Genomic DNA, 15594 nt, shown 5'->3' on the forward strand with positions numbered 1-15594 from the left:
CCATCTTGGCACCTGCCGTCTTTTAGTATAAATGACCCCCCCCCCCCCCCCCTGAATGGGCCCTGAACCACACCTCAACAGATCATTAATCTGACGTTCACTGACCAGAGAGAGTAGCAGGGTGTAGCAAGGCTGGGGTGTTGACACCTACGTGATGTGTTTTACTCAAAGCAGAGCACTACTGATGCCAGCACAACCAAAAGGTCTGGATCTGCTACTCTGGTATTGCTCTCTGTCTCCAGTTTGGGGGCACTCGGGACGGGAGCACATCCTGTACCAAAAAAAGACCTGTGTGTCACTAGAGGCCCCAATTCATGTATGGAGCATGGTAACATAGTGAAGCAGTAACCTTGTCCTCACCAAACCGTCGATCGCAATCGATCTCCAAGACATTCCTAGTCGATCGTCAAACATTTCTTTTAAAAAACTACGATAGAAACATTTAGGAATGAATGGCTTTGTCTCGCGCTGTTGGCAGTAGGTGAACTTGTTTTATCTGCCCTGCGTTCCGGGTACGCGAAGTGTTCCCATTTTGAACCATTTCATGTGTCTGAAGATACAAACTCTACCTACTCAGCGTGCCCGGAGAGCAAATCAAGTGCACCTATAGGCCTAGGTACGTGGGGCGACGCACAATTGGCATAGCGTCGTCCGGGTTAGGGAGGGTTTGGCCGGTAGGGATATCCTTGTCTCAGTATGTAAAAATGTAATAAAATGTATGCACTCTACTGTAAGTCGCTCTGGATAAGAGCGTCTGCTAAATGACTCAAATCTAATCTAAAAATCTACCGCTAGCCAATCGTTTTGCCTGTCTGCAGCTTCCTCGAGCGTACAACAAAGTAAGTTGATACTGTGATTTCAAAACATCTAAAACCATGACTAGAGAGAGACTGTCAACGAATACAGCAAAGAGCTTTTGCTTTTATGAGTGAGTTCATGTTTAAGTTCATACTCAGCACTGTCAACACTTTTTACTCAACACTTTTATATGTTACATGCCATAAAATGCACTTCTCCACTTGCGATACAACCAGCACTGCAGCTTCAATGAATGAGTAGAAAAATGTTCCGATAAGCTTGCATCGTTATTATTAGCGTCCTGTCTTTTAAAAAAAAAATTATCAAGGAATATTTCACTTTCTCTGGTCATAGGAGTAACAACATGGATTTGTGCGTGATGCAGAAATAATGCAGCGTGAGTTTCGCTCATCAGCTCGGAACACGGTCGCCCCTTTTTGGTCAGTCTTAGCCGAGGGACGGTCCGACTGTGAGGAACGGACCCTCTGATGCTCTCCCTCCGCTGAGACTGACCATCAACTCCAGACACAATCAGTCCAGTAAAATAAAGAATGCACATTGTTTATGCTCACTGAGCTGTGATACGCAAGTAACACAACAAGATCATATACCTCGAGTTTTGAAATATAATTTGAAAATGTTCTGAGTTGAACAACATTGGCAGTGAAAATCAAGCATAGCCAACATGCACTGATAATGTATTGGGCATATAGCCTACTAAAAAGCTCATTGCTACAGAACTATTTTTAATGTTGCACAGGCATACGTTTTTTAAGTCATGTTTTTAAAAGAATTGTGAGCGGTAGATCTCGGTCTTCATTATGACTCAAAAAGTGTTATTGACTCAGAAAAGTTTGGGGAACACAGGCCTATACAGTACACATACAGCATGACAACGATACAAGAGTTGTCTGCAGAATACAGTATTGGACCATAAAGGCTAGCATGTCCCCTGGTAAGAAGCCTATTATAGTTTGGGCCCCTATTCATATTCAGTCTCCCATATGGTAAATACATAGTGAATCATATAGCTAGACAGGACAGGCAAGCAGCCACCGGGCATACAGACCAGTGTTCCTGCTGTAATCCCCTCTTGATTTGACAAGAACAAGGCATTTAAAACACAGCCTCTTTAAGGGTCCCGGGGGATCTGGGCTGAGCTGCCCATTTTTTTTCTCCACATAATTATTATGACACAGAGCAGTGGTGGATGGACTCAGACAGACACTGTATCTATCGCGGCAACTGGAACACGTGTTCTGGAACATACAAATGTATTTCTCATAAAGGGAAAAACAAGTATCGTAAACATTCCTGACAAGTTTCCCCTAAAAAAAAAATCTTTACGTTTTGCAGAGATTGAGAGACCAAAATGATCGCCAGAGAAAAAAAAAAATGAGGCTATACTTTCGAGAAAAAAAGATGAATGAAAACAGAGTGATTTATGTGCCTGGTCCGTATCACAGTGGGAGAAATTACTTCCTGTCATGCCTTACATGAAAACGTGCAAGCAGCACGAGCTGCAACGAAGCCATGACGTAACCGCTTACACACCAGGAGAAGCTTGTGAGGCCTGCTCAGATCATGATGGGCTGAATCAGACACTGATAGATGTTTGTGTATCTACTTTTTTTTCTGTCTGTGTATACCCAGGGGGCCGTGTTGCCTCACAGTAAATTGGTACCATGACCACTGCCTCAAAATTACACGTTTTACCTCAGAGCATACATTTTCATCAATCCGATCATTTAGCCATGCGCAAATCTGTAAATCAGGCTGCGGAATGTGCTTTCTGAAGCGTCGCGCAAGGATATTCAAGGGTATTACGTGACAAGAGATCTTTCAAAATAAGGGGGCTGTTGCATTCCTGGGGAGAGATAGGAGAAAGATAGAGGAGAGAGTACCAACGAGAGAGAGAGAGAGGATTAAGATTCTAGCTCTAGCACAATGACCTCACCGAGGGCTATTACTCTGACTGGACGGGAAAGGTGGAGAGGTCCAGCATTTAGGCTGCTCCGAGACTCCCTTGTAAAAACATTTTGGTTTGTTTAGTGAACAAATACATTTAAAAAAAAAAAAAAATCACTGTCAGTATAACTGATTATAATGGAGCTCGCTGTGATTGGCTGCCGGCGCTGTTTTTGTTTCGGACGAAATACGAGGAAGAGATAGAGGTCGAGGTCTGTTGCTCTTTGCATCCAAGCATCACTCAGCAGGCCTGAGCACATCTGTATGGGGGGGGGGGGGGTCACTGCATTGGGGCTAAAGGCCAGGTGTGACACAAAGAGATGTGTTCAGTAGCAGTACAGATTGATGAACGGGAGTGGAAACCGTGACCAGAGACGAGGGCTAATTTATCAGTCAAGCTCCGCTCTTCCATAAACTCCTATCTGTTGAGGTTCTCATTGCACTGCTAAAACCATGGTCTTAACTGTGATGCGATGGATGTAACTAAGCTGTACCCTGGTCGAGTCTACTTCCCACCACCAAATCCCTCTGTGGGATATCCGTGAGTGAACTGGGTCATTCTAAACCATCCCTTTGATTTTGAAGAGCCATATCAACAACACCACCGTCTTAGACAGAAACCAGGAGTCTCCTATTCCAACCCTCTCGGTGTTCTAGAGATGCCTTGCTTGAGACGCAATGTCTAGGTCTGTCTGTGTGTAATAAATATGAATGTCTGTATGCGTGTTTGCCTCTAGTGTAAACATAGCTCACCTTCAGACTCTGAGCCTGCAGCTAGGTCAGTGTAAAGACCGTGTGACATAATAGGAATCGATAGTTGTGAGGTTGAGCTCCTCAAGACCATACATTCCTGTCTGAGTGGAGAGAGGAGACGACCCTTCTCGTGCCTCAGTGTTCTCCTATCCAGGAGGCTAGGCTACTATCCAGGAGGCTAGGCTACTATCCAGGAGGCTAGGCTACTATCCAGGAGGCTAGGCTACGCTATAGGAGATCTGGTTTCTGTGCATATTTCTGCTGGCTGTTATTATTAGTGTCGTTGGGGGACAGAGGTCCGTCCGGGACGGGTTGCAACTCTGTGTGCCCCCCCCCCCCCCCCCAGGCTGATAGTGGGGGCCAGAAGCCATTGATCTTCATAAAGCATATCTCGCTTCTCCTAGTCCCGTATGTCAACGGGCCCCATCCAGACGCAACATCCACACGCAGTAGCATAGCCATTTTTGTCAGTGAAACATCTTGACCGTTGACGGTTTGTTAAATGATGTCAACTCAGCAGTGCTTGTCTGTCAGGACAGAAGGCCATTCCTTCTCTTCTTCTCTCCTCCTCCCTGTGGCTCTGACTTCGGACTCTGCTGCCAGGCATTCCAGGAAACACTAGAGCTCTAGGAGACATAACAAAGCACTCACTCTGTCTCTTTCTCTCTCTCTCTCTCTCTCTCTTTCGCTTACTATCCCAGTCGCTCTCCCTTCCATCTTTCTTTTCCCATCTGCCCGTTCTCTCGCTCACCGTCTCCTCTCGCTCTCTCTCCCACCACTCTTTTTTCTCTCCCTCTTGTCTCACTCACTCTGTCTTGTCCTGTCTTGGAAGCCTCGTGGTTAGTTTTCTCGTGAGTGTCTTTTAAGTATTTTTTGTATAATGGCGCATTGCCTCAGTTATACTATAAAGTATTTTTACGTGACTACTAATGCTACATCACTGACACAACTCTAGGTAAGAACACTCCTCCTCGCTTCAACATGAGGCGACTTTTACTGCCAAACGGAGGATAAAAATCAGCTTTATAGGTTAATGTACGCTATTTAAACCGTCTAATTCCTAAATCTATTAGAATAACACATCTCGGACAACCGTGGAATTGTAAATAATTAAGTCATCGGTTTAGGAGTGCTCAGGTTCCCTTTATACGGGTTCATTCAGTTTTAGCTAATGGCAAAACTGGAAATGAGATTACTCTGTAAACTTAAGTACAATGGGAACAAATCCAAAACCCCCCCAGGTTTCTTTTCTGCTAGTAATCTGCTCAGAAGGAAAACCATCTCCTTTTCACATGATACCCATCCACCTGTGCCACCTCTGAACAAGCACACACAAGCACACACGCACACGCACGCACACACTATTCACTTCCAGCCTGTTCCCTCTGTTTATGTATTGAGCCTGAGTGACTGGTATTTCATTTCAGACCGGCTCAAACTCCGGGCCAGGCAGTGCTGGTGTACCATTACTGGTCATTAACTTTAACCTGAGCTAATGGCTGCTCATTATCCAAGGTGGTCCCCCAGATGTCTATCATAGTAAACGGGTGGCACAGAGCTTTAGGGACAAGAGCATTCAGACATCCTCTCCTCTGCCCCTGGGAACATGCCAACCTGGGGCAGACATAGACACAGGCCTCTCCCTAACAAGCCTGCATTGTTCTACTTTTTCCCCTCAGCTGCTGGGTTCATTAAAGCAGGGCTTAATGAGGCCAGCCAGCTTGTCACCCCCTACCCTTTCTTCTACCCTCACCCCTAGTACCCAACCCATCTCAAAATCTCCAACCCCATCAACCACACCCCTTCTACCCTGTCTGCCTACTCATCAATTTATCTTTAACTCAAGATGGCCGCCTGTTAGGTAGAAGGGGTTATTTTCAAATAGTAATACTTGTCAAACTACTTCACGAAGAAAATACTTGGACCAAGCAATAAATCAGCTAGCTTCCTACAAGTGTACGCAGGAGAGTTGAAACCCAGCATGAATCCGAATCTGTCCCTTCTTAGCAGAGTTTTGGCTAGCACCTCAACAGCCATTAGCACCAGACCCATTGCCCTAGACCTGGGCTGTTTAACAATAACATGACTGATGGTTTCTCCCAATCACCTTGAGCAGGTCTCTTATGAGGTAAGACACTCAGCCTCTCTCCCTGCAGATTTATTAATTCTGCGATTAAAACCCCTGTCAAAAGGCAGTGGCTACGTCCCAACTGGCACCCTAAGGGCTCTGGTCAAAAGTAGTGCACTATTAAGGGAATAGGGTACCATTTAGGACGGAGGCAGTCCACCTGCCAGCTCCATGTTACCCAACAGTGAAATTAATTTATGAATTACCCGATGGTATTGAAATGATTCCAAACTAACAAATTCAAGCTGAGCTCGGGTCTCGCACAGTACTGTATATGGATGGGGGGGATACTTACATTCCCCTTTCTCTGAAGTGGGGGAGAAGTCTTTGGCATTATTAGAATGCCAGGAGAAAGAGAGAGAAACACAACACACAGTAATGAGCGGGCGCGCACACACACACACAAAATAACTGCTATATTGGGGATGGATCCTCCATGTCAGCCATTTTAGATGCTTTGATATTCAGCTTTAATCAGATTCCATTGCCTTCCTCTGTATGGAGCAATGACATGTGAAGAGGAAAAGAAATGGAAGGGGAGATCTGCTCGCTGCTCGGCTCCTCTCGTTGCTTGTAATACATTCCTGAGCAACCCTGAGAGGCTTGTATGTCAATGCCTGAATATGCTTCTGATTACGAGGGAGAGAGAGTACACTCAATAAACTCTTAGACCATTACTACTGCTCCTAATACCAGCCAGAACGCAGACCTCCAGACTGGGCTGGCTAATTCAGGTGGGTAACATTACTGGAGACAATTTAAAAAAGGTCTGCACCTTTAAAAACACAACACTTGGCTCCAACAGGAGAAATGGCAGCTGTCCTCGCTTCGGATCGCTGCTGTGCTGTGCAAGGGAACGTTGTCCGAAGCTGCAGCCCTGATCCAGACAGGTCAGAATGATCCAACTCAGTCTAAATGTACTGATACCGTAGTTCCAAAAGTCACATCTTTTGAACTGAAGCCGCACAATCAACATAATGAACCCGACAAAGTTTGTTACATCATTTAAAAAACATTTTCTTTTAAAAAGGGGCTAACTACATACTGACTCCCACTAAAGTGTTAATCAAAGTAGAGTAGTGTTGCAACTAGCGCAACACATCAGCATCCTGTGTCATACCAGCCAGAGCCTAGACTTGTGTGACACACGGATGAGTAATATCCTCATCTCTCGTGTGCTCCCACAGTACGGAGAGTCAGCAATGAAGTGCAGAATCCTGTCTCCAGAACCCTAAGCCTGCATAACTCGAGGTCTCACAGACACACAAATCATCCATTGATGTCAATCGGAGAACTCAATGACGCAAATCCTCCAGTTTCTCGAATTAAAAAGATACCACTCTGCGTGTCTGAGCACGAGGTAAATCCAATGGCTGTATATGAATGGTAAATCCCCTTGTTACCTAAGAGCCCGATTCCTCCAGCTGCTCTGTCCCATGAGAGCCAGCATTCATCATGAAATCCCCACACTCCCCATCGCTCTCACCACCTCCACCATTCATACAGTACCACACACACAAAATATTATAAAGTAACTGGTTCCAACACGAGAAAACATAGGCAAAAGTTCAGTAAACTTAAAATGATGCGTTTGCTACATTAAACTCATATGTTCATTCAACTAGCATATATTATTTTTGGCTGTGGAACTAGTTACACACACACACACAGTGATTTTGACAAACAACATTTTCATACATGATTACATTATACAGTAATTAGCATTCAACATGTCCTCGCCTGGGATTTGAACTCGCAACTACTCAGTTCACAGCGTTCTGATCTTCCAGCTACGTCACCATGTTTGTGTCAATAACTGATTTCACCTGTATTCCGACACATTGGACTTAAAAGTAAACCTCAGATCTGTTAAAAAGTACACTTTATCATAGTGGTTAAGGAATAACATTAAAAACAAAGCCATATGCCCCACCAACAACTAGACAGAAAAAGCTAAAATTGCTTTTTGATTTAAGTCAATCAAATCAATAGAGAATAGTCAGATTAATTGATACGAACATGGTGGAGTAGCAGGAAGCGTGTAATGCCATGAACCAAGAGATTGTGAGTTCAAATCCCAGGTGAGGACATGTTGAATAACAATTACTGCGTAAATGAACATGCACAATGTCATCATGTGTGTCAAATATGTAAGTTGAAAACATTGGAAGTTAAGATGCCAAAAATAATCATTTCCAGCTGAATGAGCATATGAGACAAATTGAGCAAAGACATAATTTGTTAAAAATGTTAAGTTCAGGTAACACTTTGACCGAAAAGTTGAGTAAACCAAAAACAAAATGTGGAACCAGTTATTTAATAATAATTAGTTGAAGCAACTAGATTTGCGGGCGTTTTATTTTTTTACGCACACACACACACACACACACACACACACACACACACACACACACACACACACACACACACACACACACACACACACACACACACACACACACACACACACACACACACGTCTATTCCCTCATACCCGTGTCCCTACTCAGACTCTTTCTCCATCCCTAAAAAACATGACCTCACTGGTCCTCCACTCAATAGCATCTTTCACACACACTGTTGGGATTTACCTCACTATATTACCTATAGGACCTTTAATTCCCCCAGTAACCTAAAATATGGGATTTTTAAAAAGGTGATTTTAAGGCCTTGATCAGCTATGTTTGTTTAGTTTTGTGGGCTGAGGAGAGGCAGAGAGAGAGAGGAGGGAGGAGAGGGAGAGAAGGAGGAATGTTAGCTGTCTGTAAAAGGAGGAGGGGGGGGGGTTGAAGAGACTTAGTGCCGGGGGACTGGTTGAAGCACTAGGCATGTCTGTGGTCCCTATGGGTAGACGCCAAAGGAAAACACAGAGCAAATCAGCTCGCAGAGACATTTCCTGTGCTTGTTTTATCAGATGAGGAAAGAAGCCCAGGGGCAAAAGTCCTGCTCAACAATGTTACACACTTTCAGCCCCACTGTCGTTTTGGGAGCTGAACATAAAACATCTTTGGAGGATGACATAAGTAGTAGTGTATGAGTCTCAGGATAGTGAACTGAACTCACGCCCCCACGATCACCCCCACCCTTGAAATCTATACCTTGGGGCAAAAACATTTACCTTATAAGACTTGGGTTGAGTAAGCCAAGGGTTCCTGTACCATCTCCCATCCACTAAAAATAGAGTTGGTTGTGTTGTGAGTGAGTTGGATGGGAAAATATCCTTATACAGCTGGTGGACTTCTGGAGGCCTCGCTGCCTGCCAACTGGCATTCGATGGGTAAATGTGCCAATTATCAACACAGTCTGCCATGCTACCAATTAGGGGATCTGTCCTTGAACGATAGCACTTCAAAGTCTGAGAAATGTGGGAGAGGTTTGATCTAACAGGCCTTCTAATCTGAGCCACAGCAAAAAGTCAGCGTTCTTCTTCGTCATCCAAACTCTTCGTTCCCCAGAAGAGTTCTACTACTTCCAGAGTCTCTCCATATCAAGGACTGAGGAGACATACGAGCCTGGCTTGGCACGGGTTCTAAAGCAATGCAGAACCTTTCCATTGCAACCTGGCTAGGTAACGAAGAACTACAAACAGAATATAAAGTTGAATTACAGAGAGGATTTCATGCCATAAGAGGAAAGATTATATATTACTAACAAAACATATGTAAGCCAGTTACTGCATATTTGCTGGGTCCTAAATAAACAAAATCTAGTTTCAGTTTGCCGCTCTTACTTCACAAATTAGGAATGCCCCATTTGCCCCCATTTTGAGATTGTCACCAGTTAAGAGTTAAGCAGATTCCTGTTTTTTCTCTCTCAAATTTTCCAAATGTGCTCCAACTTTACCATATTATACAACTTACTGTGTGGTTCTGGGTACAGTGCATTCAAATTACATGCTATCATATTCAAGGCAGAAAATAAATAACAGTGAGTATGCTGTGGCCAGAGTCCAGGGCAGAATCACTTGAGGTTTAGTTCCATGTCAATCATCCTCCACTTCAAATTAACTGAAAGCTCCACGAGAACAGTTGTCGAGAGGACACAAATTTGAGGTTTGGGCTCCAATTAGACTTCTCCCTTGGAGACATTGATGATGTTGACTCTTTTGATCAAAGATGAAGAAGAGACATCTTTGTTATGTAACTGATTGCATATAAAGATGGCTCCTCGATCCCACAAATATATCTTGAGGCGGCAAATCTGCATAAAATCAATCCAAGTGGCAATAAACTAAACTAGGCAAAACATGCTTGACAGACAAGTTGTCCATTATAAGACAAACCAGAAAATAGGCTCTGGCGAACCCCCGAGAACACTGTGTATGTTTGGATTTAGATGTCAACATGTAATAATTTAGAACTCATTGCAGAACATTTGACAAACATAAATTGAATATATTATCGGTAAACTATGGTAATAACAAAAACGAACTGTTTGTGTTACACAATTTCCGATCCAAGTTCTCTTTTTTCGTACTTAGGTTTAGTTGGCAGCCTCTCTCAGTGGTGGTAATAGTAACTGTAGGCTTGCAGGCTGCAGCAGAGATATGAAGAACTTCTGGAACTGAATACTGCAGTGGATTAAAGCTCTGCCTCGCATCACAGAGGCACTGCAGAACTCCAGGTCTGCATTTACACAGGCAGCCCAATTCTGATCTTTTTTCACTAATTGGTCTTTTGACCAATCAGATCAGCTCTGAAAAAAATATCTGTCATGAAAAGATATGATTGGTCAAAATTGGGCTGCCTTTGTAAGCGCAGCCAGAGAGACTCAAAGTGACACACAGAAAAATAAAACGAGATATTTCTCATGAATCCTAAGAGGACGCCACCTTTAAAAAGACGTTATGCTTCAACTAGCCTTCTCTCAAATACTAACTGTGTCTAACAAATAGCCTTTTCTCATAACCACAGTGTCTCCAGGCACTCCTTTAAAGAGAGGGCCTGGATTAACATTGTCCTTAATATCTGTATCAGCTTCTCAACCCTGAAGACTGATGGTACTGATTCCAGAGTAGAATGTGTGTTTTCACACCTGCAGGGACCTTGAACACAAGTAGCTCAGGTCAGTCAGAGAACAATGAAAAGTTATCTAGTACAGTTAAGGGGATCTACTATATAGTTTGTGAATCCAAAGGCTGCATCAAAGCCCTGCCCTTGGCCACAATCTATCGCATGCTCCAGGGTCAAGCCTCAAGTCTTTGTCCAAGTCCCATCCCAATGTTCCAACCTCCGGCCAACTAGGCCTAAACTCCCTTCTCTAGTCCTTGAGGGTGTATTCTCCTCCCTTCACTGGTCTGAAGCCATCTTTACGTCGTTTTGAGTCATGATTAAGGTTATGGAAGAACTGATCCTGAAATATTCTGTAAATGAAGGGCAGAGAGAGCAGAGGAACTACAGCCTGTACTGCACAGGGCAAACCAGACTCCGGAAACCCAGGGCAGTGTTCCCTACATCCTGCCCGGGCCCTAGCCCATGCCAAACCCTTGTTATCACTGTGCAGAATTACCTCCAGATTCCCCCCCCCCCCCCTCTCTCGCTCTCTCTCTCTCCATACAGCACATTACCTAGGCTCTTTAAACGCTAAAGAAAAGTAGCCGAAAGAGGCAAAAAAAGAGGCAGAAAGAGACTAAAAAATAAGCCTGGCTGTTATGCATACCAAAGGCTATATCAATCATCTGTCAGCAGGTTCAATCGGTTCCTTATAAGGCATTCCCCTCATATTTTCCAAACACCGCAGTGTTATCAGATACAGCTTCATGGACAATTACTGTGCTGTCTAGCTCGGAGCATTCTGCAGGTCCATAGCCCCCGAACCCCATGTTCTACCGTTCACTCACTTCATACTAACTGCTTTGTAATCAACCCGAGATCAAACGGAAGGCTGAGATAAACTACGTTGAAAGAAAAAAAGGTGGTTGGCTGGTTGGCCCAAACTATTTGGGTGGATTCATTTGGAGTTATTGCACATCGCACTGCAATGCTTTACTGTACCACAATGCGGTGAGATGAGAGAGAGAGAGGCAAAGTTCTTGGAATACCACACACTGTTTGGACAGTGTTGAATCAGTGAGTGGCCTCCTAAAGCCAGTTATAACATCAGCGTTTCACTGTTGCTTTGATAAATTTCGATATCAAGTTGATTACTCAGATTAATCATGGTTTAACTGGGCTCAGCTGGTGCTGTGTAGCATCAGCTAGACCTACATAGGGATAAAGATTCTAGCCAACCCAGTACAGATGGTTAAGCCTATCCCTGATGAGGGCCAAGGCTGTAATTTGGACCCCCAGTGGAGAGGATCTGACCTGATGCATCCTTTGCTTTCATGAGATCCCTTGGCGCAGGCAATTGAAGACAGCTAGTATTCGTCTACAAGAACCAGTAAAATCCCACGCCACAGCACAAGGCCACAGTTTACTGTTGGAGAATGTCCAATTATATTCATCCCAAATATTTAGGGATGACAGCAAATCAAAGGAAAGTGCTTTTAAGGGGGAAATTATTCATTTTGTGTAAAGGAGGATGTTGTTCTGTTTGTTCTTCATAACTTAAGGTATTATCCAGTTTAAACTAATGCATTTGTAATGTCATTATTTATATACAGTTGAAGTCGGAAGTTTACACACACTTAGGTTGGAGTCATTAAAATGGGTTTTTCAACCACTCCACAAAATGTCTTGTTAACAAACTATAGTTTTGGCAAGTCGGTTAGGACATCTACTTTGTGCATGACGCAAGTAATTTTCCATCAATTGTTTACAGACAGATTATTTCACTTATAATTCACTGTATCCCAATTCCAGTGGGTCAGAAGTTTACATATACTAAGTTGACTGTGCCTTTAAGCAGCTTGGAAAATTCCAGAAAATGATGTCATGGCTTTAGAAGCTTCTGATAGGCTAATTGACATAATTTGAGTCAATTGGAGGTGTACCTGTGGATGTATTTCAAGGCCTACCTTCAAACTCAGTGCCTAATTGCTTGACATCATGGGAAAATCAAAAGAAATCAGCCAAGACCTCAGAAAAAAATTGTAGACCTCCGCAAGTCTGGTTCATCCTTGGGAGCAATTTCCAAATGCCTGAAGGTACCACGTTCATCTGTACAAACAATAGTACGCAAGTATAAACACCATGGGACCCTTCAGCCGTCATACCACTTAGGAAGGAGACGCGTTCTGTCTCGTAGAGGAGAACGTAATTTGGTGCGAAATGTGCAAATCAATCCCAGAACAACAGCAAAGTACCGTGTAAAGATGCTGGAGGAAACGGGTACTAAAGTATGTATATCCACAGTAAAACAAGTCCTATATCGACATAACCTGAAAGGCCGCTCAGCGAGGAAGAAGCCACTGCTCCAAAACCGCCATAAAAAAGCCAGACTACGGTTTGCAACTGCACATGGGTACAAAGATCGCACTTTTTGGAGAAATGTCCTCTGGTCTGATAGAACTATTTGGCCATAATGACCATCGTTATGTTTGGAGGAAAAGGGGGGAGGCTTGCAAACTGAAGAACACCATCCCAACCGTGAAGAACGGGGGTGGCAGCATCATGTTGTGGGGGTGCTTTGCTGCAGGAGGGACTGGTGCACTTCACAAAATAGATGGCATCACGAGAAAGGTTAAATGATGTGGATGTATTGAAGCAACATCAAGACATCAGTTAAAGCTTGGTCGAAAATGGGTCTTCCAAATGGAAAATTACCCTAAGCATACTTTCAAAGTTGTGGCAAAATGGCTTAAGGACAACAAAGTCAAGGTATTGTAGTGGCCATCACAAAGCCCTGACCTCAATCCTATAGAATATTTGTGGGCAGAACTGAAAAGTGTGTGTGAGCAAGGAGGCCTACAAACCTCACTCAGTTACACCAGTTCTGTCAGGAGGAATGGGCCAAAATTCACCCATCTTATTATTGGAAGCTTGTGGAAGGCTACAGGAAACGTTTGACCCAAGTTTAAATGGTTTAAGGCAATGTTACCAAATACTAATTGAGTATGTAAACTTCTGACCCACTGAGAATGTGATGAAAGAAATAAAAGCTGAAATAAATCACTCTACTACTATTCTGATATTTCACATTCTTAAAATAAAGTGGTGATCCTAACTGACCTAAGACAGAATCTTTACTAGGATTAAATGTCAAGAATTGCAAAAAACTGAGTTTAAATGTATTTGGCTAAGGTGTATGTAAACTTCCCGACTTCAGCTGTAGGTATAATTGATCCTAGAGTTAGCCCACTGGCAAATACCAATCAAAAGCATAATTAAATCAACGACACATTTCCTGAAATTGTCAATTGATATGCAGCCTATGTATTGTCTATTATAATGGAGAGAGATCTGGCTCACATCCCTCTCCATGAGTTTGGAGACTGCCTCCTCATATTTGTCTGATAAGAATCTATGGCATGGGGCAGCGGGGACATTCCAGAATTCACATTCAGACCGGTAATAGGTTTTCTAAAGTGATTTGCCATATAATACAAAATATTATACTCGATAACAACAACCACATTTGAGAACAATGCGCAAATCATCTACATCGACTCTAAATCTTCATAGTTTAAGTGTAGTTATTGAAAAAGTGCTAACCGCAGGATAGTCACATTATTATGAAGCTGCTGGGTGTGTGTGCTCCGTGTGCAGTTTGCTGTAGAAATCTATCATTTTAAAATGACATATCTAATCAATTGCAGCATCGCACAGCACAAACAGATCATTGCACAAGTTGGTTGTAATCATAAGCACTACGTTCATGCGCACTACGCAAATTTCACCAAGTTGGATAAACAACACAACTTCGGAAGCGCAAAACCTACCTATTGAGTTCAGCAAGTAAACGATTGTTCTTTCGCCGGGTTAGCAAACAACCACGAAGCAGGCCAGTCAATGTAGAGAAACAGAATCTGCCTTTGGATCCGTCTGCTCCACGGTATTCAATAATAGGCTACTACAAAGCGTAAGCCCCTCCCTTCAAAACATAACCGCACACATATCTCATGTGTTAACAGCTGAAGAGCCCTATGCCTTGTCCTTAGTCTGGTTCAAGTGCTACATAGCCTATGTATTTTAAAAAATAAACACGATGTCAAAAATCAAAAACTCAGTCCATCACTTCGTAAAAAAGTGAGGAAATAAATGCCGACATTGAAAGTTCTACAACCCCCAAAAATCTAAGCAGACAAAACTGATTTGCTGAATGCCCTTTTTTGGTTATCCTTCAAGGGGCCTCTGAAAGAAAAGCCTCTGTCAGGAAAGATCATATGAAATGTTAATCTTGGCGAGAAAAGGGTACTTCTGCTCAAACAAACACTTATTAAGAGACTGGTGTAAAAGCTATTTAGAAAGGACTCAAAATATCCCCAATTTCTTTGGTACATGCCGGGATTAATAACCAAGTAATAAAGTGAGACTTTTTGTATTGCAGGGCACCTTTAAACGTTATTTAGACAACATTCTTACTCAATCAGTTATGTAATAGCCTACTTAAAAAAAAAACTTAAAAAAACATTTGGTTGAGTTTATCATCATTCACACTTTTTTTCCAACAAATTTTAAGCAAAATTTAGCTGAAAAGCGTATTTTCCAGATGTTGATGTCAGGTGCATTTTAGGTGCTGAATTAAAGGAGAAGATTTGTATTTTCCGTATGTTGAAATCAGGTGAATTTTAGGTGCTAAATGAAAGGTGAAAATGCGTATTTTCTGGACATTGAAAATACTTAAATTTACAAATGTTCTCATGGTAAGCACAATAATACTTGTTCAAGCCTCTTAATATAAGAAAGAGGAGCCAACTGAAGGTTGCAATATAAAATTCATTATTGTTCCCATCGGTCATGTGTACAGTGCAATTTATAAAATAAAATAAAAACTGAAATATCACATTTACATAAGTATTCAGACTCTTTACTCAATACTTTGTTGAAGCACCTTTGGCAGTGATT

The 15594-nt window shown here is 42.8% G+C and overlaps 1 protein-coding gene across 10 annotated transcripts in view; it reads right to left on the reverse strand.

Moving 5' to 3' along the window:
* LOC129838883 (non-muscle caldesmon-like) overlaps nt 1-14808 on the reverse strand; it is a 55578-nt gene extending 40770 nt beyond the window's left edge. For 4 of the 10 annotated variants that reach the window (XR_008756919.1, XR_008756920.1, XM_055906125.1 and 1 more), the window contains exon 1: nt 14469-14808. The gene's annotated coding sequence lies outside the window, so the exon portion shown is untranslated. The remainder of the gene's footprint in view (nt 1-14468) is intronic. The other 6 variants (XR_008756921.1, XM_055906131.1, XM_055906133.1 and 3 more) reach the window with 3 other exon arrangements.
* Between the last annotated feature and the right edge of the window lie 786 nt (nt 14809-15594).

Source organism: Salvelinus fontinalis, chromosome 39 (genome assembly GCF_029448725.1).
Source record: "Salvelinus fontinalis isolate EN_2023a chromosome 39, ASM2944872v1, whole genome shotgun sequence".
Taxonomy (NCBI): Eukaryota; Metazoa; Chordata; class Actinopteri; order Salmoniformes; family Salmonidae; genus Salvelinus; species Salvelinus fontinalis.